We start from the raw sequence: 17,020 nt of genomic DNA, 5'->3' as shown, positions 1-17,020 counted from the left end.
TCGAAGCTTATTAGCTCATTAGCTAAGTCAGGCGGGTTAGGGGATGTATTCACTCCTTTATCCAATCTAAGACCACGAGGTCATGCTTCCAGCATCTCGTCCTCAACAGTCTCCCTTCCAGTTGACAAGAAACAGCTATAACAGTCATAATTATAAAGCAGAGCTCTGACCAAGCTCAGCTCCCTGCTCAAATACTTTTGGTTACCCTTGAGGTTTAGCCTTGCATGAAGACCCTCAATGGCATGACCCTGGTAAGCTTCCAACTTTGTCTCCCATGCAGTGGTCACCTGCTCCTGGTCTTTGTCCCTGGATGCCAGTCGCTCTGCCTGGAAGTCCTCCTCCCCTGTTCCTCCATCTCTAAATCTGCTCATCTTCAAATCCAAGTACATGAACTCTGCTCTGAGCTTCCCCAGCTATAGGCAATTGTGCCTCTATTTTTCTGAATCCTCAGAACACAGTTCTTTTGTGACACATCACATTCTGCCATGTATTAGCACATTTGTGGAAAGAAAGAGGAAAGCTAACATTTATTAGATCAATCATTGCATTAAGATTTTTTATTAGCTCCTTCAAGGTTTATGCAACCCTGGGAGGTATATATTACTACTCTTTGTTACAGAAAATGAAACAGTTGCTCAGAGTGGTGCTATGAAATTGAATTCTGATGGCAGCCTTCACATCGGGGCTCTTTCTACTCCATAGCGTGTATTCCTTAACCTCCTCTGGATGGTGACCTTCCTGAGAAGGACCAGATCTTCATCTTCATACACCTCAAGACTCCGGATGCAGGGCTTGGCAGCCGGCCGGTGCTCTGAAGGCGCCAGGACTGAGGGCGGGCTGGGCTGACTGGACCAGCACTGCTCCCTCCCAGCTGTGCTTCGCAGTGCAGCTGTGCATTCCAGAGTTACACGTGCTGCCATGGCCTCGCCGCCCGTGTTCCGCCTGCTCTCCATGTCCTACTTAGACGTCTTTGATTGGCAAGCTTTAAAGTACTCTTTTGTCCAGATCCTGAGCATAACAATCAACCGATGATTTCTGGGGATGAAAACAAGTTGTTTTTCAGGGTGATTTTGTGCTGCTTTTTGAATCAATTCTGCTTGCATTTCTTCCACCCCATTTTAACAGCCAGAAATTGCATACAGAAGGTGACATCACCTTTGTATGAAAATTATGTGTGCGCAAGACCCTAAGCATAGAAGGGCCTATTTCACTCCTCCTGTCCTGCTCCCACCAGCTCTCCCCCACGTGCTAAGTCACTCAGTTGTGTCCCACTCTGTGTGACCCCATGGACTGTAGCCCACCAGACTCCTCTGTCCATGGAATTGTCCAGGCAGGAATACTGGAGTGGGTTGCCATTTCCTTTCCCACCCAGGGAACAAACCCGTGTCTCTTAAGTCTGCTGCATTGGCAGGCGAGTTCTTTACCATTCTTGCCACATGGGAAGCCCCAGCTCTGCCCACCACCCCCCACAACTCTGTTCCCTGCCGCCTCCGCCCCCTCCCATCCAGTTGCCCGGAGCATTCTCTGCTCACCCAGTTGCCTCATTCTCTCATTGCCCTCCCAGCCACACCCACGGTCCTGACTCCCTCTGCCCAAGCTCACCTGCCCTTCTGCTTAGCTCATCCTGTGAACTACCTGAAACTAGACAACCATTCACTGAATTGCTACATCAACTCCTTACTCCTTGTTAAGCCGTACTTTATGGAGTAACTTAATTGAATAAGTAACTCTCCTGGCAGGAACTCAAGCACCATGGTTTCCTAATGAGAAAGATACGTTGGGGCTTTTCTCAGAGTCCTCCTGGGGCACTGGCAGCCTGTCTGGCTGGTCCCGTCCACACACGGTCCCCACCTCCAACACTCAGCGCGAGGTTTACAGCAGGAAGTAGCGACAAGGAAGGCCCCATTGCTGCCCTCTTACCCATCTGATAATGGGATGTGCGGTGACTCACACACCAGGCTTGTAACACCGGTGACAAGAGCAGGCGTGACCACAGCCCTGTGGGGCTGGGAATTCACCCAGCCTCAGGGTGCCGGCCAAGGAGCCTCAGTGACCAGGAGGCAGGAATCCCGCCTGGCTGACTCCTCGGCTGGTGACGCCTCTGACTGAGTGACGCATGCCCCATCCTGTCCCCACACCTCCCTGCTGCTCTCTGAGACCAAAGACTGGGCCCCACAGAGACTCCAGGGCCCCTGGGCAGGGCCATTGTGAGTGGGGTGAGGGGTGGAATCCACACTTCAGGGCCCTGCACGTGCTGGGCGATCAAGACCCTACACATGCCTTTGATTTTTCAAGAGCGCCAAGGAGTCTCTGACTCTCTGGGTGTGTTGCTTTGATATTGGAAAATCCTCCTTTTGCATCCAAATTCATGCATCCAGCCCGCCCCCTACCCCCGCAAGGCCCCGGATTTATGGCGGTTGGATTTCATGGGCATCAGTGGCCCTGAGCAGCTGTCGTGGGATTTCTGACTTTTGGACGCTGGTTCATTTCCCACAAAGAGCTCCAGGGACATCTAAGCCCTGGGATGTTCCCCCTCCGGCCTCCCTCTCTCTGCCCCCAGCACGTAGGTTGCCGAGGCTCTAGCTCCAGTTGTTATGTGCTCCTTCAGTCAAATGTTGTTTGTGTTTATTTGTTGCTGCTTCTCTGAGTCACAGTGTAGCATGGGATGAAATGAAACACTAAGAAGTAAAACTGGTCTGTGCAGCCTCTGGGTGATGCTGTTGCTACTAGCCTCTTCCTGGATATGAAAAATACTTTTATTTGTATCAGGTGATAGATTGAAAAAAAGTGGCCATTCTTGATGGGTTAGGAATTGGCCAGATAAATGTCAGACATAGATAGACAGATAGATAGAACCACCTTACACTCATATTTTATATGTCTATCATCTATCCATCTATATATGTAATTATGAGTGTGTGTATGTGCTCAGTCATGTCTGACTCTTTGTGACCCTATGGACCGTAGCCCGCCACACTCCTCTGTCCATGGGAGTCTCCAGGCAAGAATACCGGAGTGGGTTGCCATGTCCTCCTCCAGAGGAATCTTCTCGACGCAGGGACTGAACCCACGTCTCTGTGTCTCCTACACTGCAGGCGGGTTCTTTACCGATGAACCACCTGGGAAGCCCATATGAAATTATAGAGAGCTGCTGTTCTCAAGTACTAAATGATGGGAGGTCAAAACTCCTTTTTCTTTAAGGAGAAGGCAAACCCAGGCTGTGAGGCAGAGCAGGGTATGCCATTTTCCCAGTGGAGGTGGGGTCTGAGCTCCTTCACAGGAACAGTTGTCACGCGCTGGCCCCTGGCCCTGGCACCGGTGCCAAGAATGCACCCAGAGCCTCATCAGTTCAAGAGCAAAGCAGATGTTCAGGGCTGTCCCCAGCAGTGGCAGAGGCAGGCCCTGGCCAGGGCTGTGCTCACAAGTTGAGGCCATGCCAGGCTCCAGGGGACTCCCCCCGAACTCCAGCAGTGCAGCCTTTGCCAGGGTCCAACACCCATGCACTTGACCTTTCAGGAGCAAGAGCAGGAAGTAACCCCCAGCAGCAGCAGCATCCTTGAACGTGAGGCCCAGCAGGGCTGACTCTGCTGGACGTAATGAGGGGTGAGCAGCCCTGAAAGGTAGTCTCTGAAGCGCTGATGTTTCATACAGTGTCTTGATCTCTCAGAGGCATCATTATGAAAAAGCACAAGTGTGGTCCTCCATTCAGAGGCGAGATTCTCTCATTCAGATGCCAGTCTCAGGACCACCTGCAGCATGTAATCTGGTAAACTTGCTGAGAATACAGATTCCTACCTCCCACACCGAATTCTGACATGGTAGATCTGGAGCAACTGATGCTGAAGTGGAAGCTCCAATCCTTTGGCCACCTGATTCGAAGAGCCGACTCATTGGAAGAGACCCTGATGCTAGGAAAGATTGAAGGCAGGAGGAGAAGGGGACAACAAAGGATGAGATGGTTGGATGACATCACTGACTCAATGGACATGTATCCGACCAAACTCCAGGAGATAGTAGAGGACAGGGAAGCCTGGCATGCTGCAGTCCATGGGGTCTCAAAGACTTAGCAACTAACACCACCAAAGGTCTAGGGGGGCCCTGGAATCTGCATTTCAACAAGCTGCTGTCCAGCCAGGTTTGGGGACACTGGCTTAGACAGTCTCTTCCAAGCTCTCATTTCTAGCTCTCAGGAGACAGCAGAAAAGGAGCAGGGCTGGGCAGTGGGGACTGTGAAGGATGCACTCTCAGCTGGGAGCCCTGAAGCAGGACTGTATCTGGTAGCTTGCAGCTGGATGCAAAGCAGCCAACCTTGGCACTCCTCTGCCAGTCAGTCACTGGCTATGGGCTGCCTGGGGGTGGGGAGGGCAGATGCTTCTAACCACCCTCAGGGTGAGTCAGATCTGGTTTGACCAAAGACAAGTCTCCAAAGAAGGGGACACCTGTGAGTCCACAACAGCCAATATTCCCAGAGGCTAGGGACAGGGTGTAGCCCAATAAGAGGGGTTTGGGAGGGGCTCCATTTTGCCCCGTGGTTCTTTTGTGTTGGCCAGGAAACCAGATAACCAAACTGGTTTGGGGGATGTCATGCACAAATTCTTGTGTCCCCACAAATCTATATGTTCACATCCTGACCTCCAAGACAATGGTCTGAGGTGGTGGGACCTTTGGGAGGTTATTAGGTCAGGAGAGTGGAGCCCTTATGAATGGGAGGAGTGCTCATTAAAGGGACCCCAGGATGAAAACCACAATCACAGAAAACTAACCAAACTTATCACACAGACCACAGCCTTGTCCAACTCAATGAAACCACCAGCCATGCCGTGTAGGGCCACCCCAGATGGACAGGTCATGGTGGAGAGCTCTGACAAAATGTGGTCCACTGGAGAAGGGAATGGCAAACCACTTCAGTATTCTTGCCATGAGAACCTCATGAACAGTATGAAAAGGTGAAAAGACATGACACTGTAAGATGAACTCCCCAGGTCGATAGGTGCCCAGTATGCTGAGATGGCTGGATGGCATCACTGACTGGATAGACATGAGTTTGATCAAGCTCCATGAGTTTGATCAAGCTCTGTGAGTTGGTGCTGGACAGGGAGGCCTGGAGTACTGCAGCCCATAGGGTCACAGAGTCAGACACTACTGAGCGACTGAACTCAACTGTGAGCGCCCCCCAACCCATGTGAGGACACAAGGAGTCTGTGGTCTGCAACCCAGAAGAGGGCCTCATGAGAACCCGCCCAGCTGCGCGCGGATCCCAGACGTCCTGCGTTCCCAGCCGGCAGAAGTCAATTTCTGCTGTCCAGAAGCTGCAAGTCTCAGCAAACAGGGGACTTCGGGGAGCAGCGGGGGTGGCCCTCCTCAAGGGCCCCGCTCCCTGGCTCACCACCGCTTTTCACTGGCTTTAGAAATCCCTGTTCCCACGGCAGGTTTTTCTGCTTCCCAACCAGTTCTTGGTTGTGTTCGGTTCGGTGGAGTTTGCTGAAAAGGTGAGTTCTGGGTAACCGAGCTGCAGTTCGGGTCCCCAGCAGGCTGTTCCTGTTTTAGGGTGCGGGGTCGTCACGGGGGAGCGGGGGCCGCCGTGGCGCGAGTCCCGCCTTGGTCAGCGCGGACCACGCGCCCCTGGGAGACGGGTGGCATTCCCCGCGTGGTCTCCGCCGGCCCGGGAGGGTCCGGACTCGCCCCCCGCGCCCGCGCCCCTCCCCGGGGCGGGGGGTAGGGGAGAGGCCGCTGGGCGGGGCCGGCTGCTGGCCCTTCCCCTCCCCCGGCGCGGAGCGTGACCGTGACCTTGCCCCCACCTGGGCTGCGGCTCCCGCGGCGCGTCGCGGGGCTGTGTCCAGGTTGCCGTGAGAACCAAGCCCGCCTGTGCGCGGGAGGGAGGGCGGCGGGGGTGGGGGGGCGGCGGTCCTACGCCCGTGGCGGGGGTGCACCCTGAGGTGTCACGCGCGGGGTGGCGGCGCACGCAGAGGCGGCCTCGGGGCGGGCGAGGCTGGGACACCCAGCGCACGCGGGGCAGCGTCCTCTGGGGCCCAGGTCCCCGCCTGGACCCAGATGCCCGCGGGTGGGGCGGGGGCAGGAGGCGGGCTGCCTCTCCCCGAAGCATCCCGCGTTTGTGGTTCCTGGGGTCCCCGTGGCATTCGCTGGCCGCCGGCGACTCTGCGTCTCCCCTGAATGCCCCATCCCTTGAGGTTCAGCCTAATTACCGCCTTTCAGTTCGCCCGCAGTGACATCCCCGTCCCCCACGATACAACTCAGTTTGGTAAACACCTTTCATCTTTGCAACTGGTTTCTTTTGTGGGCTCCTCTTCATGTGCCAAAGTGGGAGATTAAAACAACAACAGCAACAAACACTTGTAATACATAATCATAGTAGAAAAATTAGATATTACAGATAAGCAACAGCCAGAGATTTGATTAAAATAATCTAAATCTTTCCACCCAGAGACAAGCACAGTAACCCGGATTCCTGACTTTTAATGTAAATATGAATGTTCTTTAGAAACAAATTTCATTCACATTATACATGTAGCTCTCTAAACTGCTTTTCCAACACATGTATGCTGAACATCCTTCCCAGTAGGAGAGAACTAGAATCCACAGTATCTTTTAGGATGGCTGTGGAGTACCCCTTTACAACCATAGATAGATCAGTGTTATTTTACCACTTATTTAGGAGGTGTGCATTATTTTTGCTACGCTAAACAACACTGCAATGAATCACCTTGTGCGTATATCTTGGTGCACAGGTTTGCTTGCTTCCACAAAAACAACTCCCAGAAAGAGAATACTATAAAGATTGTGTTCCTTACAGGGACTTTTGCTGCATCTCGCCGGATTGTTCCTTCAATGTACCTGTTTATGGTCCCTTCAATCTGAAAGGGCGGTCATTTTCCTCATGCCCATGCCAATACTGGTTATTATTCTTTTAATTTTTTTCTAAACCAGTATTTGAAAAATGCATTCTTGTAATGTTTCCTTCCATTTGTTTGATTACCCATGAGATTTATCGCTTTTGACACGTACTGGCCATCTGTATTTCTTATTAATATTTAATCAAATGCCTCTTTAAGACTACTCTTGGCCTTTTTCCCGTGCGGAAAGGCCATTTTTTGTTGATTTGTTCAAGCTTTCTACAATCAGTTCTCACACACCTCTACCCAGAGAACATTCCCCTTCACACATGTGAGATGTTCCCAAGTGAATGCTTTCATGAAAATGCTGTTGAAGTCAGGTTCCTTCCCAAGGGTCTTTAAAGGAGAGAGGTCCCTCCCTGAAGGCAGCGTGGGGAGCTGGGGGGCGCTCCTTGTGTGAACTGTTGAAACTGGTGCTAACAAAGAGGACTAAGCTTACGTGTAGCAGACATGACGTTGGTCCCTGGTTGGACACTGGACCCAGAAGCTGTGAGGCGGGGAATTCACTGGTGCTGAACTCCCTTTTGTCGGCTTCGCTGGAGGTTCCCCCGGCGAAGGCAACATCAGCGTTGCTCAGAGGCCTCCTTAGGAATGCAGATTCTCAGGCCGCAGCCCAAGAGACTTGTAAGCGCTTGTGAATGTGAAAGTGTTATTTGCTCAATCGTGTCCAACTCTTTGCGACCACATGGACAGTAGTCCACCAGGCTCCTCTGTCCATGGGATTCTCTAGGCAAGAATACTGAAGTGGGTTGCCATTCCCTTCTCCAGGGTATCTTCCTGACCCAGGGATCATACCTGGGTCTCCTGCATTGCAGGCAAATTCTTTACTGTCTGAGCCACCAGGGAAGCCCATAAGCACTTGTAAGATTTGGTAAAATATACAGATAAAATTTCCCATCTTAACTGTTTTTAAGTGTCCAGTGCAGTAGCATTAAACACATTCATACTTGTGCATCACCACCATCCATGCATGAAACTTCATCTTCCCAAATGGAGACTCTGTCCCCATTAAACACCAAGTCCCCATTCTCCCCACCCCCAGCCCCTGGCAGCCACCCTTCTGCTTTCTGTCTCCATGAATTTACCTGCTTTAGTCCCTCAAGTAAGTGGAACAGTACAGTATTTGTCTTTCTGTGTCTGGTTTCTCTCACTGAGCAAAACGTCTTCAGAGTTCATCCCTGTTGTAGCAGATGTCAGACTTTTCTGCCTTTCCAAGGCTGAATAATATTCCATTGTATGGATGGGCCACATTTTGTCTGTTCATTCATTCACGGATGGAGCTGGATGCATTTTGAGGTGCTACATGAACAAGGTTCGCTGGGGACGGGATTCAACACAAATTGTAATCGGTGTTTCTGCAGTGGGCTTTGCAGCAAGTTCTGGGCCACTTGCCCTACGAGCCAGGCCATTCTTCCTGCACTGTGTTCCATCACACTGCAAAGACAAGCCAAAGCCCCAAGGGCTGGTCTCAGTGAGTGAGCCCCACAAATCTTATAGACAGTTTTCGAAAAATATAAATTCTTCATTTCCCCCTTTCTAGCCAGCTCCGCCCTCCACCCACCCCCACTGCCATCAGACAGCAGGACTGAGTGCATATGGAGCCTCTTGGCTGGGGCCAGGCCTCCTCAGCTGGCCAAGTTCTCACCCTCGTCCCCCCCGCCTCTGGTCTCTGCTTTGCTTCCCCCCTCGCTGCACCATGGTACCATCTTTAATCTGTTATATATATTTGACTTCTCGCATTTGGAGTGAGAACTCTGAGGCTAAAAGCCTGCATTCTGTAGTCACTCATTCAATAAATAGTTATCACATGTTATTCTGCTCAAAGCACTGTTCTTCTTTCTGAGTACAGAGTGTACAGCTGGGAACAAAACAGACAAAAGCCCCACCTTTATCAGCTTTCTTGTTGATGGGGACACAGATCATAAACAAGATAGATGAGCACGATTTTGGCTAAAGATATATATTAAGCATGAACAGTAAAGCAGGGGAGAGAGGTAGGAATTTGGGAGGTGATGGTGACCTTTTAGAGAGGGAGGCACTTTAGACAGTCACCACTGTCATGCAGGTGACCGTGGAGTAGAAATGGGAGGAAAGGGAACAACCATGTGGGTGGGTATGTAACAGAGCAGCACGTGCCAAGGTTCTGGGGCAGGAACCTGTTGGGTGCCTTGAAGAAGCATCAAGGAGCCAAGTATGTGGGAATGAGCAGGTGAGGCAGAGGAGAAGATGAAGCCAGGAGAGCCAGCAGGGTCAGACCATGCAGGGCCCTGCAGACCAGCACTGACCAATAGAAACATCCCAGTCATGTGGACTTCTCTATATTCCAGTAGTGGTACTAGAAAAGCGAAAAAAAAAAAGGTGAAATTGACTTTAATGTAAGCCAGTATATCTGAAATATTATTTTTTCAATATATGTTCTAATTACTGATGAGACATTTTACGTTTTTTTGTACTGCAAAGATGGAGTCTCCAGGGCTGGGGGAAGCATTATAAACACAGACAGACAGACAGATCCCTTAGATGAACGTAAGCACCTGATTGTTAAGTCGCTAAGTCATGTCTGACTCTTTGTGATCCCATGGACTGCAGCACACCAGACTCTTCTGTCCATGGGGTTCTCCAGGCAAGGATACTGGAGTGGGTTGCCATTTCCTTCTGGCTGAACTAAATTAAACTAGGCTCTTACAGTGTCCTTTTGAGGAAGAGAGGGCAACACATTTGTTGAAATACTTACGTATTCAAGAAAATTCCGGGGGAGTTTAGACAGTGAAGTAATAGCGAAAGAGACACGGAGTTATTCTCGGTTGGCTACTCAGCACATCGGAACGGTCCCTCTGCCAGGTCTGGTTGGGTGGTTATATTTCCCAGGTCAGAGCCGGGGGTCAGAAGGAGGGGCTGTCACCAGAAAAGGCTAGAACTCAGAGAGGGCACTCCCGCCGCATGAGTGGAGCCCGTTACTCCCTTTGGTGGTCCCAGGCCTTTGCTGCAGGAAAGCCTGTTGTCAAAGGGGCCATTTGTCACTCAATGCTTCCCAATGCCTGGCCCAGGGTTGGCGTCTCAGGACTCAGTGGGGCTCATTCTGATCAACAGCTCCTCCATCCCCATCAGATTCATCCAGCATCCAGGCCAGAGACACCAGAGTTACTTGTTCATATTTTCTTGACAATCTAAACAGAATGCTTTTTAAAATTTTTTTGACTTTTATTTTTAATTTTTTAAGTATTGTTGATTTACATTGTTTCAGGTGTGTGTGTGCTCAGTCGTGTCTGACTCTTTGTGACCCCACGGACTGTAGTCCACCAAGCTCCTCTGTCCATGGGATTCTCCAGGCAACAATACTGGAGTGGGTAGCAACTCCCTTCTCCAGGGAATCTTCTCTACCCAGGGATTGAACCCACATTTCCTGCCCCTTCTGGTACTTTACAGGTGGGTTCTTTACTGCTGAAGCACTTGGGAAGCAAAATGATTCAGAATGGATGTCAATTTCCTAAAGTTGGAAAAGGGTCAAATTCAATTCTGCGATTGTATTTACACACAGTTAACATGCATCCCCATCCTCCCAGGCCAGGGTGTCTTGGATCCTGGGCAGAGCCCGATCCCAGGAGCGAGCAGGGCCTGAACAGGGAAGTGGGTTCAGCACATGTGTTTGGAGGGAGGGTGACGTGTTGGCCAACGAGAGTTCACAGATGGATGCTGAGGCTGGAAAGGACATATTGAGAGGGGTGACCGCAGAGAGGAGCCAGGACCAGGGACAAGTGAATCAGCTGTTGGCACAGGTGGCTTGAAAAGTCCCCTTGAAATGTGCTCCCAGTTTGTGGGACCCACTTTATCATCACTTGTGTTGGCTTCACCCACAGGGTCATGGCTCGTTTCTGATACAGGAAGCATCACCCTTCTGAAAGGAAGGCAGTTCATGAAAATAGCGCTTCCCTGACAGGGTGGCAGGTGAGGAAATGGCTTGAACATGCATCCATTACAGATCATGTTAGATTCCCCAGTGAAAGTGCACCCAGAGGAATAAAACAGAATATTCACATTTATGTAGGTTTTACTTTGGAAAGCACTAGACACATTTTCTTCCCTTGCGGATCTGCCTCTTTTTCTGCCATGTCAAATGTTACACATGTTTGTCATACACCCATGTATCGGAGAAGGCAATGGCACCCCACTCCAGTACTCTTGCCTGGAAAATCCATGGGTGGAGGAGCCTGGTAGGCTGCAGTCCATGGGGTCGCAAAGAGTCGGACACGACTGAGCGACTTCACTTTCACTTTTTACTTTCATGCATTGGAGAAGGAAATGGCAACCCACTCCAGTATTCTTGCCTGGAGAATCCCAGGGATAGAGGAGCCTAATGGGCTGCTGTCTATGGGGTCGCACAGAGTCGGACACGACTGAAGCAACTTAGCAGCAGCAGCAGCAGCATATATAGATAGGGTGTGTGGATATCAACGAGGAAGCCAGCTGGGGTGAGAGCAGGTGGTATCATGTAGCTCTATGAGGGGCCTGCCCTCCTCATGGGGCACCTGGCGGGGGTTTCACAGAAGTCAGATGGAAGTCAGCCCTGTGGGAGGCAGGATGCACGTGTAGAGAACAGATGCTCGGTGGTACCCAGATGTTTAACCTCCTTGTCAGTGGGGATGCTTGTTCGCAAGTGCTGGTTGTGTGAGTCAGCGAGGGCTGCTGTAACAAATACCAAGGGCTGGGTGGCTGAAACAGCAGCCTTTTTTTTTTTTTTTAAGGTTGCAATTGCTTTTACTGGGGCTATTGCAGCAGGCCTGCCATGGTTGGGTTAGTGTTCTGCCCTTGGAGGCAGCTGAAACCAGGTGCCTCCACCCACCACCTACCTGCGTTAGTGGAACATGCAAAGAGTTCAGTTCAGCTCAGTCGCTCAGTCGTGTCCGACTCTTTGCAACCTCATGAATCGCAGCATGCCAGGCCTCCTTGTCCATCACCAACTCCAGGAGTTCACTCAAACTCATGTCCATCGAGTCGGTTATGCCATCCAGCCATCTCATCCTCTGTCGTCCCCTTTTCTTCCTGCCCCCAATCCCTCCCAGCATCAGAGTCTTTTTCAATGAGTCAACTCTTCCCATGAAGTGGCCAAAGTACTGGAGCTTCAGCTTCAGCATCATTCCCTCCAAAGAACACCCAGGGCTGATCTCCTTCAGAATGGACTGGTTGGATCTCCTTGCAGTCCAAGGGACTCTCAGGAGTCTTCTCCAACACCACAGTTCAAAAGCATCAATTCTTCGGCTCTCAGCTTTCTTCACAGTCCAACTCTCACATCCATACATGACCACTGGAAAAACCATAGCCTTGACTAGCAGACATTTAAACACAGTTCTGGAAGTTGGACGTCCAAGATCAAGGTGTGGGCAGGGTGAGTTTCTCCTGAGGCCTCTGTCCTGGGTTGCAGACAGCCGCCTCCTCCCTGGGTCCTCAGCTGGTCATTCTGTGCACCATGGTCCTGGGGTCTCTCTGTGTTTTAAGAACACCAGACAGATCGCATTAGGACCCCTTGAATCCCCCATTTACAGACCCATATCCAAACTCAGTCTTATTCGAGTGTGAGTGTGCAGGGCCACAGTTGATGTCCCCAGCAGCCACTCTGTACTTTCTATGTCAGTAAGACTGATATCAGTAAGGCATCCGTTTTTCTCAAGGTTATATGCATTTCTACCTCTGTCCACTAGAGGGCAAACCTAAAAAGTGCTTATTTTCTAAAGGTTAGTCTTTATTTTTAACTCTTTTTTTGCCTATATGGTTTCTTTTTAAAGGGCTTCCCAGGTGGCTCATTGATAAAGAATCTGTGATAAAGAATCTATCAAAGCAGGAGACACAGGTTTGATCCTTGGATCAGGAGGACCCTTGGAGGAGGAAATGGCTACCCACTTCAGCATTCTTGCTTCAGAAATCCTGTGGACAGAGGAGCCTGGCAGGCTATAGTCCCTGAGGTTACAAAGAGTCAGACACGACAGAGCACTCACCCACTTTCTTTTTTAAATTAAAAAAATTGTCAGAAAAAGATAAGACTATGCTGTTTATTGACATCAATTATTAACAGTTCAAGTCTCAAAAGGCTCTTCCCCTTCTTTGAAAGTTCAGCATCATAGACTGAGATGATTTCCATTCATGCGTGGGGATTTCTTAACAATCTAAAAATCAATGCAAAAAGGAAATTAAGGAGCTTGGTTTTTAGGGGCTCCTGGGGGGCTTTCTCATGTTTAGTAGGCAAAATGGGGGTGGCATGAAATCTGACGCCAGAGGTTCCATCTTTTGACACCAGGGTACAGAATGTCTGTGTAAGACATGTGTATCAAGAGAGAAGCTGAGCACATGTCAGAATTGACTGTGGCCAGAATGGCACTAGTGGTAAAGATCCCGCCTGCCAGTGCAGGAGACAGAGGAGACACAGGTTCGATCCCTGGGTCGGGAAGATCCCTTGGGGAAGGAAATGGCAACCCACTCCAGTATTCTTGCCTAGAGAATCCCATGGACAGAGGATCCTGGTGGGCTACCACCCATGGGGTCACAAAGAGTTGGACACAACTGAAGTGACTTAGCACAGAATGAACGGGCAGAAAAGAGCGTAAATACAACGCCAAGTGCGGCCAGGAGCTGAGGACCAATGGGGAAAGCTCTGAAATCAGCACGGAGCACCAGAACTGCAGAGGCTAGAGAGGGGATAAGCAGAGGGTCCCGGGCCTCCGGGTTCACATCTGTGCAATGGGCACAATGCCGCAATTCACATGGTGGCTGGCAGGAGGGTCCCTAAGAGAAGCAGCATCTGTGCAGCACCAAGAACACAGTATGGACCCGTCATGATTCCTCTTCCCTCTCTTGCCCACCTTCTCACTCTGGGCTTTCCTTTCAGCCCCCCTCCATGACATTTGTGCCCTGGAAGGAGTGTGTGCATCAGGCATCCCGTTGCAGTGGTCGGAGGGGGTGGAGGGTGTGGTGGGGACAGACTGCCTCCCAGAGTGGGGGCTCCTGGGCGCTGGGGCTCGAGGCAGACTCAGGCTGACTGGCGGCAGCAGCTCTTTCAGAAGGCGCGTCCAGGCTCACGCCAGCCCTGCAGGAGAAGCAGAGATGACAGACGGGCTGGCCTGAGGCCCGGGGAGCCTCCTGGGCTCCAGGGTCCACGGCACCAGCCGACCCCTTCACTGCAGGCATCGTGGTCAGAGGACAGTCCTGGTCTCACCCCTGGCTTCCAGCTGCTGCCTTGGCCTTTCAATCACCTTCCCCTGAAGAGCCTTCCTTTTGGGTACTTTTCGAAAATATTCTCCGTTTGCACATAAACTACTGCTTACTTTCCTTTTCTAGTCTTTATGTTTCCCTCTGGTCTTTGGTTTGTATTGTTATCCATCTTTAACTGCCTTCATTTCCTTCCAGCCACTGTTTAAAATTGTTGTTTATCTTTGCCTCAACTTTTATCTTTTAAAAATTCCCTTTATCATGATTTGTAAATCATTTTAATTTCTTTATGTTGACATGCTTTGATTATCCACATTTTAGTTTTCACCTATCATATTTAATCATATTTAATCATATTTTCCATAAAAACAAAACATCCTTTTGAATTTACATCTTAACATTTTGTCCCTCTTAACCTCTTTGCTGTCGTTGTTGCTGTTCCTTTGAATGTCTTAGTTTGGGGTCGTTTCTGCTTTACTCTTTAACTCTGGTTTATACACAGTGGGCAAGAGGTGTCTGTCTCCTGACTTGTCTCACCTTCTCTGAAAGAGCGTTGCCTTTGCCACGTGGCACCATACTGGTCATTTTGCAATCGAATCCCGCCCTGTAGGCATTTAGCTCAAGTGAATTCAATTGTAGGGACTCAAGGAAAACCATGCGTACAAAGCGTGGGCTCTGTCGGCCCTCCCCACCGTACACATATGCCCTGGAGTGTGGATCTGGGCACATGTGCACCCATTCTGATTCTCGTGCTGGAAGCATCTCATGCTGAGAGCATCTCTCACACCCACGTTTCGAGCAACAACCATATTTTCTGTACAGCCTGACCTCAGAATGCAAGCCACGCTGAGTGCTTTCTCCGTGCTGAGTGGCCATCTGTGCACTGCTGTGGGGGGCTGGCTGCGCTGTTGCTACTTAGGGAGCGTGGTTTCAAACGCCAAGGTACCACTCCCCGAGGGACTGTTTCCCCCACAGGTAGTGTTAATCGTGCTTGATTTTCTCCTTGACATTAACTTGAGAGGCCACCTACCTGCTGCCTGAGATGTGACTCTGACTCTCCTGCTCAGCAAGAGCTCCTGAAGAGCAGGCCACATCTAATTGTGCTTGTAGCCCAAGGGTACTCCTGGAGCACTGTAAGCCACGAGCGAGCGGGATGTGAGAGTTGGACCAGAAAGACGGTTGAGCAACGAAGAATTGATGCTTTTGAACAGTGGTGCTGGAGAAGACTCTTGAGAGCCTCTTGGACTGCAAGGAGATCAAACCAGTCCATCCTAAAGGAAATCAGTCCTGAATATTCATTGGAAGGACTGATGCTGAAGCTGAAACTCCAATACTTTGGCCACCTGATGCAAAGAACTGACTCATTGGAAAAGACCCTCATGCTGGGAAAGGTTGAAAGCAGGAGGAGAAGGGGAAGACAGAGGATGAGATGGTTGGATGGCATCACCCACTCAGTGGACATGAGTTTCAGTAAGCTCAGGGAGTTGGTGAGGGTCAGGGAAGCCTGGCGTGCTGCAGTCCTTGGGGTCACAAAGAGTCAGACACGACTGAGCGACTGAACAGCAACAAAGGAAAACACGAGGTTGTAGTGACGGTGTCAGGGTTCCTTAGCTGACCTGCCCTAGAAGGGCGGGAGTGGGGAGCAGATTCCAGCCCTGGAGAGGGTGCTGCGGGCAACCCGAGCCCGCTCCTGCACGAGGGTCAGCAGAGGGGGAGGGCGGCCTGGTGGGTCATTCCAATTCACGTCCTTCCTCTGAACCCTGCCAGTGTCACCTGGCGACACCCCCAAGTGCTCCCAGGACGCAGGGTGAGGTGGGGGAAGATGGAAGTGGATTTGTGTGGGTCTAACAGGAGACAGACAACACAATCCTCTACTTTAAAGAAAAAAAAAAAGAAATTAAAATAGTTAAAACCAGAGCAAAAAGAAGAAAAAGGATACATTTTTTCTTCTAAAGATCAAAACAAAAACCACAGATTGGGAGGTTACAAACAGGCCCTTGAGCAGAAAAGATCCCCCAGATGATTTGACTGAACTTGGCAGATGCCTTATCCGCATCTTAATTTACTAATTAAACATTGGGAGATTTTACACCAAAATCTGGATTTCCTGTTTTTCTCGAACAATTCCAAAATCCGACGTCATGGCCCCATAGCTAGAGCTGGGAAGCTGCTGCCCCCTGGCGGGTTGACGGAGATGTGCAAGATCTTCGCCGCCCACCTGCTGTCTCACTCACCTGGGGTCACTCACTAGGATTCACTCAGAGAGGCTGATGGAGTTAAAATGCAAAAATGATTCTAAGCTTTCAGAAACTGTTCAGGGCTCTTGCGTCATGAAGGTAGTGTACTGATTCATCAGAAGAGGAAACTGTTTCTAGGTTCAGTTTCTGAGGAGAAACGCAGCAAGTCCTTTTTCTCCTGCGGTGTCCCATGCTCACAAGAAGCTCGTTTCTAGGTTCAGTTTCTGAGGAGAAACGCAGCAAGTCCTTTTTCTCCTGTGGTGCCCCATGCGCACAAGAAGCTCGCCCAGCAGAGGAAAGGGAGGTGGGAATGACAGCTGTAAACCCACACCATGCGTGTGCCTGCTCTCGGGGCCCGGGTGCTGCTGAAGACCCTTCCGCGGCTCCCCATGGCCCCTGGAACAAGGGTTCTCAACAGGGGGGATTTCTCCACCCCCACCAACTGGGGGCGAGGGGGCCATCTGGCAATGTCTGGAGACACTTTCGATGGTCATGACTGGCGAGCTCCTGCTGGCATCCTGTGGGCGTGAGCTAGAGACTCTGCTGAGTGCCCCACAGGGTGTACAGGACAACCCTCCACCCACCCCACCCCACCCTCGACACAGACCCATCTGGCCCTCGATGTCAGCCATGCCAGTGCCGAGAAACCTCGCTCAAGAATAAAGTCCAGGTTCA

General features: G+C 50.7%; 1 long non-coding RNA gene across 1 annotated transcript; it reads right to left on the bottom strand.

Moving 5' to 3' along the window:
- Positions 1 to 542: 542 nt before the first annotated feature.
- Positions 543 to 2,360, bottom strand: LOC139186137 (uncharacterized). The gene is made up of 2 exons (XR_011569639.1): positions 1,921 to 2,360; positions 543 to 1,035 (listed from the first exon to the last, which is right to left on the bottom strand). It is a non-coding gene; the product is annotated as an uncharacterized lncRNA (long non-coding RNA).
- Between the last annotated feature and the right edge of the window lie 14,660 nt (positions 2,361 to 17,020).

Source organism: Bos indicus, chromosome 12 (assembly GCF_029378745.1).
Source record: "Bos indicus isolate NIAB-ARS_2022 breed Sahiwal x Tharparkar chromosome 12, NIAB-ARS_B.indTharparkar_mat_pri_1.0, whole genome shotgun sequence".
Lineage (NCBI taxonomy): Eukaryota > Metazoa > Chordata > Mammalia > Artiodactyla > Bovidae > Bos > Bos indicus.
The sequence above is the reverse complement of the archived record's forward strand: the minus strand, read 5'-3'. Positions and strand labels throughout refer to the sequence as shown.